Raw genomic sequence first — 10,171 nt, 5'->3', positions numbered from 1 at the left:
TTTTAAAAATACATACTTTGATGTTTTTCCACCAAGTTAGACTCTCAAGTATAATTCACAGGTATCACACTAATCTTCAAAATCCCAGGCCAGGTGCTTAATCACACACAAGTGGGGCTATGCTGTGATGTAAAAGTTGTTACCTGCTTTAACCCAGCATTAAAAAGGTTCTCCCTCCCTCCTCTTATGCAGGGCCCAGCAGACAGATACATTCAAAGCACACAGATGGGACTAGTCTTGGCACAAAAGGAAGCCAGAAGCAAGACTTTCTGGCTCACTTAACTATTAATACAGTTAATTTAACAGTGGTCTGTGATACAAATGCAGAAGACTGATTTTTAAATCCTCTCTTCTTGACTTGGGAGTTACATCTTGAGTATGACTCCCAGGGAAGTATCTAATACTCTGCTACAGTCAGTCTTCATCTCGATTCCCTCTCTGTTTAAATCTCGGTATGCTATTGTCCTCCTCCAACAAACGCTTTAAGCTTCCTTTTTTATGCTCGGTTTATGTCTCATGTGGGAATACAGCCCAGACAGGTTTTGTTCCAGGGAACAGGCACAGCTGAGACATGGGGGCCAGACACAGCCCAGGCAGGAGACACCAAGTGTGTACGTGCCTGTCTCGCTGCAGCGCAACAAGGAGACACATCAAACAGCCCGCAAAGATCAGGGGAAAGCCAAGCTACCAGAAACGGGGTTTAGAGAGGATTGTGTACCGAGGTGAGTGAGGTCTGCCAGCAGGAGACAAGAGGACTGGGACTCTCCTATTCACGCTGCAGCCATCTTCCCCAAAGCTCTTTCTCCTAGACAAGTGTTTGCATTCGGTCTCTCAAGAGGCTGGTGATGGCAACAGTGTTTGACAATACTTCAGCTGTTTGATTCTAACCACAAATCACTATGAAGGAAACGGTTGTCTTTGAAAAGCTGTTGCCACTAAGCAGACTCAGAAAAGGTGTAAGACCAAGTAAGCCAAATATGCAGAGCACAAGAGAAAGCACGTTTCTGCAGCCTGGTGCCTAGGAGAATGTTACAGATTCTGACCTCTGCTCCTGGGACTGTTTCTGCACTTGCCATTAAATGATCATTAGGTTTGCTGCCGATGGGGAAAGAGTTAAGTGCTGAGTGAAAGCAGACACAGCTGACAAGGACAGAAACAGGAAGAACAAACAATGTAGAGCTCATGTGTGTGTGTGTGTGTGTGTGCACGTGTGCATATAGGGAGATAGGTACCTGTGTTGGGACTGGCATAGTGCTATTGGAAACCCAAAGCAGAAAGGAGGGGTATCTCTGAACAAGGGCTCAGGAGAGACAGTTGGTTGTGTAATGCAAATGAAATTAACACACAGGTGTAGGGGGGGTCCTACTAATGACTTGATGAGTTGTTAAGTGGCTAGCTGGTGGGGAAAATGGAGGAGTGGTAATGCATAACTTTGAGTTATAGGTAAGTCCTGTTGAGTGGAGCTTAATATTGCATACATCTCTTACTCAAAATGTGAACTGCAGACCAGATTAGATCAGGGGATGTTAGCCACATCCAGTGCAAAATATGTTTTGTTTGGTTTGGTTTCTTTTAAAACAGAGAGAGGGAGCATAAGTTCAGGGAGGTAAGTGAAAGTTCAGGGAGACTTCTCGACATTCATGAAACCTGAGTTCATAGTCGAGCTATTGAGTCACACACAGATGAGGATCTTGCCTGGTCAATTAGGGAAAAAAACAAAAAAACAAAAAAAACAAAAAAAAAACCCAAAAAAAAAAAAAAAAAAAAGGAAAAAAAGAACTCCAACCCCTTCCCCCTCTAAGTTCCTTGATGTTCAGTAGGTGTGGTTGGGTGAAGAAAAGACAGACCAATACCAACAGCTGCATGGAATCTTTCCATGACTGGAAGGTGAATAATTAACTCTCTTATAACTCCAGCCCCTCAGGGGGAGGTGAATCACCAGCCCAATTTAGAGTTATGTTATCTTGTAATGAACAATAAGAGGGAAATCTATACATGTCCTAACAGTTCTAGTGAGACATCAATGATCTGTGCCCAAAAACCTCAGGAAGGGAGATGATAAAAATGCATCTCTATGAAAGTAACTGATGTTTTACAACCAAGTCATCAATGCCGAAAGTTTACATTTTTTTTCCTAGGCGTATGATATTTTATGAATACAATAATGAGGCTTAGACAAAAGGGAAAAAATGTGTCAGTTCTACCTGGCAATGTTGTACTTAAAATCAGATACAGTCAGTGGGGAATTAATTAATTAATTTTTCTGCATCCAGTCATGCCCATACTGTTGCCTCTGGAGATGGAGGGAGAGGTCAACAAAAAGCAGATATGAAAAACAAGCCTTCTGTTAGGTGACTTGAAAACTAAAGGATAAGGATAAAGGTGACTTGAAAACTAATCATACTAAAGGATAAGGATACAAAACCTAACCAATCTTTGCATCCATTAAGTGCACCCACATGAGACAGGCAGCATAAATAGAGATGGAAGACTGAAGCCCTTGGCTCCTGTCCCTGCACAAGGCAAAAGGTAGCATCCTTGCTGCTTCTCCTGAGGCTGCAGCCTCTTCTTTTAGATTTTCAGAGCTCTGAAGATGATTCGGGTCCAAAAAGTGGCTGGCAGAAAATATTAATGGACTTTTCTTTACAAAACCTTGCAAAAGACAAATGATTCCATGCCTTTCCCTCCGTCTGACTAAAATGTTGATAGAATGAATATAATTGTTCCCATTTGGGGGTTTCAAGACTAATTAGGTTCAGACCATGACAACCATAGAGGCACATCACCCTTATGTGTCCTGTCAATGTTATCATGTAGTCATGTTGTGATGGAAGGAGAACATCTTGGGTTGTTTCATTTCCTTCAGCTGGTTTAGAAATAGAATTAACTGACTCCAGGGAGCCACATCCTCTTCATTATCTCAGTAACAAGGGTTTGAAACCAGTGATACATGTACCTCCATATGGAAATTTAAAAAAAACCCAAAACCAAAACAAAAGAAACCCAAATAAGAAAACCAACTTTTTTTAAAAAAAATCCCAGCCCAAACAAAAAACTCAAAAATATTCTGAATTAGAATATTTTGAATTCTGATCCCTCATTAGTGGGCATTACTTTTTCTACTGTATTTCTGAACAATTAATGTCTATAAAAGAGAATAGAGATATAGATATAGATAATAGATATAGATAATAAAGATATAGAGAATAGAGAATAAAGGGAGGGGAGGTGAGGGGAGGCGAGGGGAGGGGAGGCGAGGGGAGGGGAGGAAGGACCAGGAAAGCCAACTGCATCATTGTAAAGAAATGAAAGCCCAAGTTTTGTACATAGATTTATATAATTATAAATTATATATATAATTATTTATATAATTATAAATTATAACATATAAATAAAAATATGTGTTGCACAGAGAGGAGCAACACATGTCTGAAGGCTCTACAACAGAGCTAGAAAATAACCATTTCTGCTTGTTCATTCCAAAAATACCTCTAAATGGGACAGCCAAACAAGGTCTTTGTTTAGAATTGTACTACTTACTTGCCCAAGCTGGAGCTTGACAGAGGAAGTCCAGCCATTCTGCTTGTAGCATGCCCTTACTTCACTGATATTTCAGTGACTTGTTTTCTCCCTGCAGTTCAGACAGTATTTTTTTTAGCCTTGACAGAATGGCTAGACTAGGTAATCCACGCAAACAGCTGCTGTATGCAATGTGATCTTTTCTCCAAACCTTTTTAACAAAGACTTCTGAACTGTTCCTTAGTTTTGGATATGTTGGAAATATCCAGAAGCTAAAATCTCTCAATGTGAATGTAATTGACATATCAACTCTCTGACCATACTTCTTTTAGCTTAAGCAGTGTCCCAAGAAAATTAACAAGAGCTGCATTTTCACAAAACCACTCCCTAATCAGAAAGCATTCATCAAGAAAATACTTCGCCTTCAAACCATTTTCACAGAGGATTTGTTTTGAATATTAGTCTTCCTGTCTGTAGTGAGAAGAAACATCCTCCTGATTTTTGCAGCATGAGCTTTGCAAACTTTCAAACTTCATCAAAGATAACACAATCACGATTTTTCATTGCATTATATCTTACCACTTGTTTTTTTTTGTTCTTTATGGTTACTTCTGTCTAATGGAACTCCTATATGAGCCCAAATAATATTATATTAAGAGTTTCAATTAATAAAGATATAAAATAGCAGTAACATATCCACGAAGATCTGGAAAAATAACAGGAGCAAAGACATCAAAGATTAGTCTTTAATGAGGCAAATTAATTTAAGATAAAGCACATTCAGATGAATGGAGAAATTTGAAAAACAGTGATTTTAAAGAAGTCCATAGGTGAGAATGGACAGAAAATGAGAAATGCGTTATGAGCATGACATAACATCCAAGAGGGTATTGCAGCTGTGACTTGCATAGGCAAAGATTACATCCTCAGTGGGCAGGATGGTAAAAGTCCTTTTCACAATACTCCACTACACTTTAGGAGCTTATGTCCTGAATAAAAATCAGTGTGTGGGAGAAGATTGAGGGAACAATACAATAAGAGTAGAGGAGAACAGAATTTATTTTAATATACAAGGTTAAGTACTAAATCTGTCATAACTGGGAAAAAAGAACCACATGAATAAATATTTAAAAGATGTGTGATAGGAAAGGAACTATTTTAGGACAATGAAAATACTAAGAAAATGAAAGGAGGATGAATGTGAGAACGAGGTGTATCAGGCTGTGAAATGGTCCTCTGTGAGATGAGAGAAAAAATATTCTTCTAGTGAGAACAACTTTAAACAAGATTGGATATTATCTTAGTGACCAAAGAGGCATCTGGGAATATCAACTATTTTTGAGATTTTGTAGGCATGGATCCAAATAAAATAATTTTATGAAGGCCTTATTTTTTGCTGAGCCACACACCCTTCCTTTTTCTGAGTAAGATCTGTTGGCTAGTGGAGTCTCAATGCTCTGCTATTGCTGGCTGCTCTGTGAGTTTATTAGAAAGAAATTGAATGGATGAATGCTTTGCCCCTGTAATCGCTGCCTGCCTGGCATCCCTAAATAAAAGTAACGAGGACAGCTGTTGCATGGCAATAACATTAGTCTGCATTTGTATTTCCACATCCTGTGGTCTTCCAGGTACTGCGAGTACAAGCCCCCAAGGGACGTGGAGAATCAGAACCACCCAGGTATTGCCAGTAAACTAAACCTTTAGGCATTTCTTTTCTTTGATCCAGAGAAATGCAAGTGCTGTTTGTACCCTCAGAACAAATGGCAATCTTGGGAACTAGCATGGATATTTAGAGATGGTGTTTAAATAACATTACTTGGGAAATTCCCACTGCTTAAGAAAAGACCAACTAAAACAAGAGTTTTCTTTCCCAGAAGGCTGAGACAGGTATAATAAGGATTATCAGGAATAATTGATATAATTTCTGTATCCTAGAGGATCAAATGACTCATCTTCATAGTCACATCCTCCCTTTTGTTACTCCTGATGAGACTGAAAATGTTGCTGTGAGGAGTAAAGAGGCAATATAAACATACTGTGTGGTACAAGCAACTGATTGCAAACAAATAACTTCATTAAAACATGTCCACAATAATTCTTTAGTTTTATACAGTGTATTTCCTCTGCTGATCTGAAAGTGCTGTACAGATGGAAAAACTCAGGAGGTAAAATGACTTGTTTGAGGTCATTCAGGTGGACAATGGCAGAACTGGGAATAAACTATGCCACAGTGCCTCACTTTGCATTATAAATGCCCCTCCTGTGCAGTCCTGGAAAGGATCATGGCAGTGAGCCTTTGGAGAGGGAGCATGTATTGCTGGAGCTGAAATAAGCCTGAGTGTGATCATAAGACCACTGCGAATTAGAAAGGCCAAATTCCACCCTAATGTGCAATCTCTCCTAAAATCAACTGGAGCTTTATATTTAAGTATTTCCAAGGTTTTCTTTCCCATGGTGTCTGAGTACCAGCAAAATTACATCACTCTCAAGCAATTTCTGAGGATGATTCCTTACTACTTTTTCCTATTAGGCCTAAGAACCACTATAGATTGTTTTATTTTTTATCACTTTTTTTTTTTTATTGACAAAAACACCGGTTCTAATTTTTTAATCATGGTGGAAAATGAAGGAAATTTTTTATTATTTACTACTAAACTACAATATTACATGTTGTTGCAGGACTGGAAAATATGAAAGATAGCAAGAAAAAGTTCCAGTCTTAACTATATGTATAATTTTTTAAGTACAGAAAAAAAAATCTGCAGGCATTCTACATCCCTAGTTTACAATAAGAGAAGTAGGCATATAATATCCACAAATATTTCATATGATAAAAAAATACATATTAGAATGTGAGAGGAATCAAAACAAAATATATCATAAATTCCAAAATTACAAATCCCACTATGCCTGTAATTTGGAAGTTAGAATACTTCCTACAAATTCCTGGAAGGAAAGGAAAGGCACTGGTCCTGAAGCCACAAGTCTAGAGTTCCTTGCTGGCTCAGCTGCAGGCTTCCTCTGTAATCTTGGGTATATTGCTTTACTTCTGCTTCCTCTCCCACATTGTGGGTGTGCCTACATTGCCGTCAAAGTGGGATATTAAAGCTTGAACGCCCAACTGAAGTGACTTTAACCAAGTCAGTTTACATGTAATCTTAGCATTGTAAGTAGTGGAGAGCTGGGAACAGACTAAATTCTTAAAGGTTTCTAAAGAAATTTGGACAATAGGATCTGAAAACTATCAGACAAATCTCATTCAAATCTATATTTTCCATTATTCATTATATTCTAAAAGAATACTAGGAAAAAAAAGCTTATTAACAGTAGGAGCGGAGCCAGAAAACAACCCTCCACCCTCCTGCTCCCCCCCCCAAAAAAACCCCAAAAAACAAAAAAACAAAAAGAAAAAAAAAAAGAAAAGGAAAAGAAAAAAAAATATAGTTGATGTTTTCAGAGTCATTCAAGGGATTTAGCCACATGCTTCACATTAATGTGAGTGCTGCTCTGGGATACAGATCTTAAGAATGAGAATCTGTTCCTGAACTCCATCCAAATAGTATTGTAACCAGGGTATGAAAAGAGATGAGTTAGTCTTCCACAGGGCTAAGACCAGCTGAGAAAAAGTGTGTTTCAAAACTGTGAAGACAATCTAACATTCTAAAGGAAAGTTGCTTATTGTTATCTGAAAGTCTGGCCAGCTGGTAAATATAACTCTATTAGTCTGTAATTACATACATTTTAAGAAAACACTCATGTACTGTGCAAGAAAAATATTATCTACTTTTTTTTTTTTTTTTAATGAAATAGCAGAAATATAAATTAAAGCTGTACATCAGTGTAAAAATCAATAACACAATCTGATATGACACTTCTCTCCACCCAGGTAAATTACTCATGTACTCTTAGAAACAGCTTGATAGTTAAAATAATGGTTATTATATGGAAATGATAGCTGTAAAGTACAAACACATGCAAGAGAGTTGTTTTAGAAAGTATAGTGAGGGACAGGGTAAGAGGAAAATCTTTATTAATGTCAGAAAGTTATGGTGAAATATTTAGTGCACACATGTCTGGAACAATAGCTGGGATGAGGAGCCAGATGCTCAGCTAGTGAATGTTGATGCATCTCTGTTTAAATCGGTGGAATTATGCTGATTTACATCATCTACATATTTTGCAGCTGGTTTTGACATGTGTACAAACTTTGAAAGTTAAGCAGACCTACCTGCCCTCTACTCTTTGGAAACAAGGGTGGAAGTCTGGTGGGATAAGGATTGTCAAGGAGACCTCTTGCATTTCTATGGGCTAGAAACATGGTGAAGACAAGTATTATTGTGGTTAGGACAGTATTTCTACATTTTCCTAGCCTCATGGGAAATCAAAATGCACACTAAAAGCAAATAATTAACCTAACTTCGTAAGCCTTCAAGAAGCATTCATTCTTGTATGATTCAAGCTGTATTTTATGTGAATCAGTGTTCCCCTCCCTACTTAAATGTAGACATGTTATTTTTGTGGTCTGGAAGCTAAGATCAGATTTCACCCATAATGATTTTAGCTGCCACACAGCTCATCAAAATTGCAATTATGAATACCAGTGTTTTGCTTTTTCTGGAATGTAGACTGCATCATGCAAGATCCTGCCAAAAGATGCAAAATTAGCACTGTGATGGATATACTTGTGGAACCTCCAGGGAAGCACAATTAGGGAATGAGGAGTAAGAGGAGAGAGGGAGTTGTCATTATACAAATGACCAAAAGTCTAAATCATCTTTATATCCATCTCTCCTGCACTGGGAGCTTTCAGTTCAAGTGGGAATAGCTTTAAACCAAAAGTGGGTGGGTTTAGAATAGATACTGGAGAAAGATTTCTCTACTGTGTGAGTGATGAGGTACTGGAACAGGTTGCCCAGAGAAGTTGTTCAACCAAGCTGTGGTTGGATGAGGCTTTGTGCAACCTGAGCTAATGAAAGGGGGTCTGGAACTAGATAATCTTTAAGGTCCCTTCCAACCCAAACCATTCTATGATTCTATACCCAGTAATTTTCATTAGTGTAATGAGCACAGTGGCAAAAATAAAAGTCATAACTCACTTCATTCTTTTTCATTCTTCCTCACACAATGTGTTGCTAACATGTCACTACTGACCTTCTGGTCTGAGTGGAACAGGCTTTAGTTAGGACAGCTATTCAAACTAATTTTAGAGGCTGTCTGTCAACAAGAACCAGTTGTAATGTTTCTCTCCTGTTTACATTCTACCTGTGCTGGCTTGTTTTAGAATTAAATCTCCATTGAATCTATGACAGGTGTAGCAAACATATTGTAAATAATACCAGACTCCTTAGCACTCTCACTACAGATGGAGAAAAGATAGGGGAACCATAAGTGGGTCAGACAGACATACCTGGAAGTGCAGTGCTATTGATCCTGCGTACAGCTTAGGGCTGGTCTAGGGACCTTTCAGTTCCTCATTCCATTCCATGTGGAAATCAAATATACATTTCCCATCTGTTCTCTTTGAAGTAGTATCTTTACTTTGACAGTGCTTTGAACAGTCTCCCATTCTGCATGAAAAATTCCTTAGTGTGCTCTGTTTAATCATGCTCAGAGATTTTTGGGAAATAGCTCTGATTAGTTCCAATATCATTAGGAATGATAGGGCTATGCTTCTACATGTAGACTAAATAACTCTTCCAGATGCATAGACTTTATAAAATGAGCAACTACAACACCAGCAGGGAAGGCAAGAGAATGGGAAAGAATGTTTATAAAGATTTTAACCTGTAGAAAAATACAGATGTCTGTGAGTCTTCAAATCACCTGCTCAGTTTTCAAGTCAGATGGGAGACAGACCTACAGGACACAACACAACTTTCCTGCTTTGGGAAAGTTTTAGCACTATCTGAAAGGCTATGAAGTATTTTGATTTACTCATTACTATCATTTAGAGCTAATGGAAATTAGAGTCATGGAACACAATTTGTTGCATTTTAGGAAGAACAAGTGTGGACTGCAATTTGTCTGAAGACTTAAGATTCTCACTAAAAGTATTTGTGTAATGTCTTGGTAAATGTGTAGAGTACTTGGCTAGGCAAGTAGTTTCAGATGTTAATTGTATTCAGCAGCTCTATTAATGCAAACAGAAGGTAAAATAGTACAGATGGAAGGGTTCAAATATATAATCTTGGTGAACCAGATGACTCAAGCTATCACAGATGAAGCAAAGTTGTGTTTACCACTACAGTTTTACTCCTTACTTTTTAATGACTGTGCCAGCCAGACTGTGGAAATCAAACCATCAGTTCCATTACCTGGATTTTTAATAGCCACAGATGCTATTAATTTGATTGTTAAAGAAAAGGTAATTTGTCTGCTAAAAGCTACTGAACAGTTTTTTCTTTCAAATCAAAGAAATTATAAGAAAATGTGAATATTTTGTATGTCTGCCTACTTTCCTTTCACAAGCAATTGTTTAAAACTTAGGAAGTCTATGTGATCATTCTGAGAGGGGTTTGATAGGCTGCTACATAAACTTGTGGTTGAGAATACAAATACATCTGGAAGACAGTTTGGAAGGAGGGCCTGGGGAACTTCAAACCAGTCAGTCTGGCCTCAGTGCACAGAAAAGTTATGGAGCAGATCATTGTGA

The sequence above is a fragment of the Cyanistes caeruleus genome, chromosome Z (genome assembly GCF_971803275.1).
Source record: "Cyanistes caeruleus chromosome Z, bCyaCae1.hap1.1, whole genome shotgun sequence".
NCBI classification, from domain to species: Eukaryota; Metazoa; Chordata; class Aves; order Passeriformes; family Paridae; genus Cyanistes; species Cyanistes caeruleus.
The sequence above is the reverse complement of the archived record's forward strand: the minus strand, read 5'-3'. Positions refer to the sequence as shown.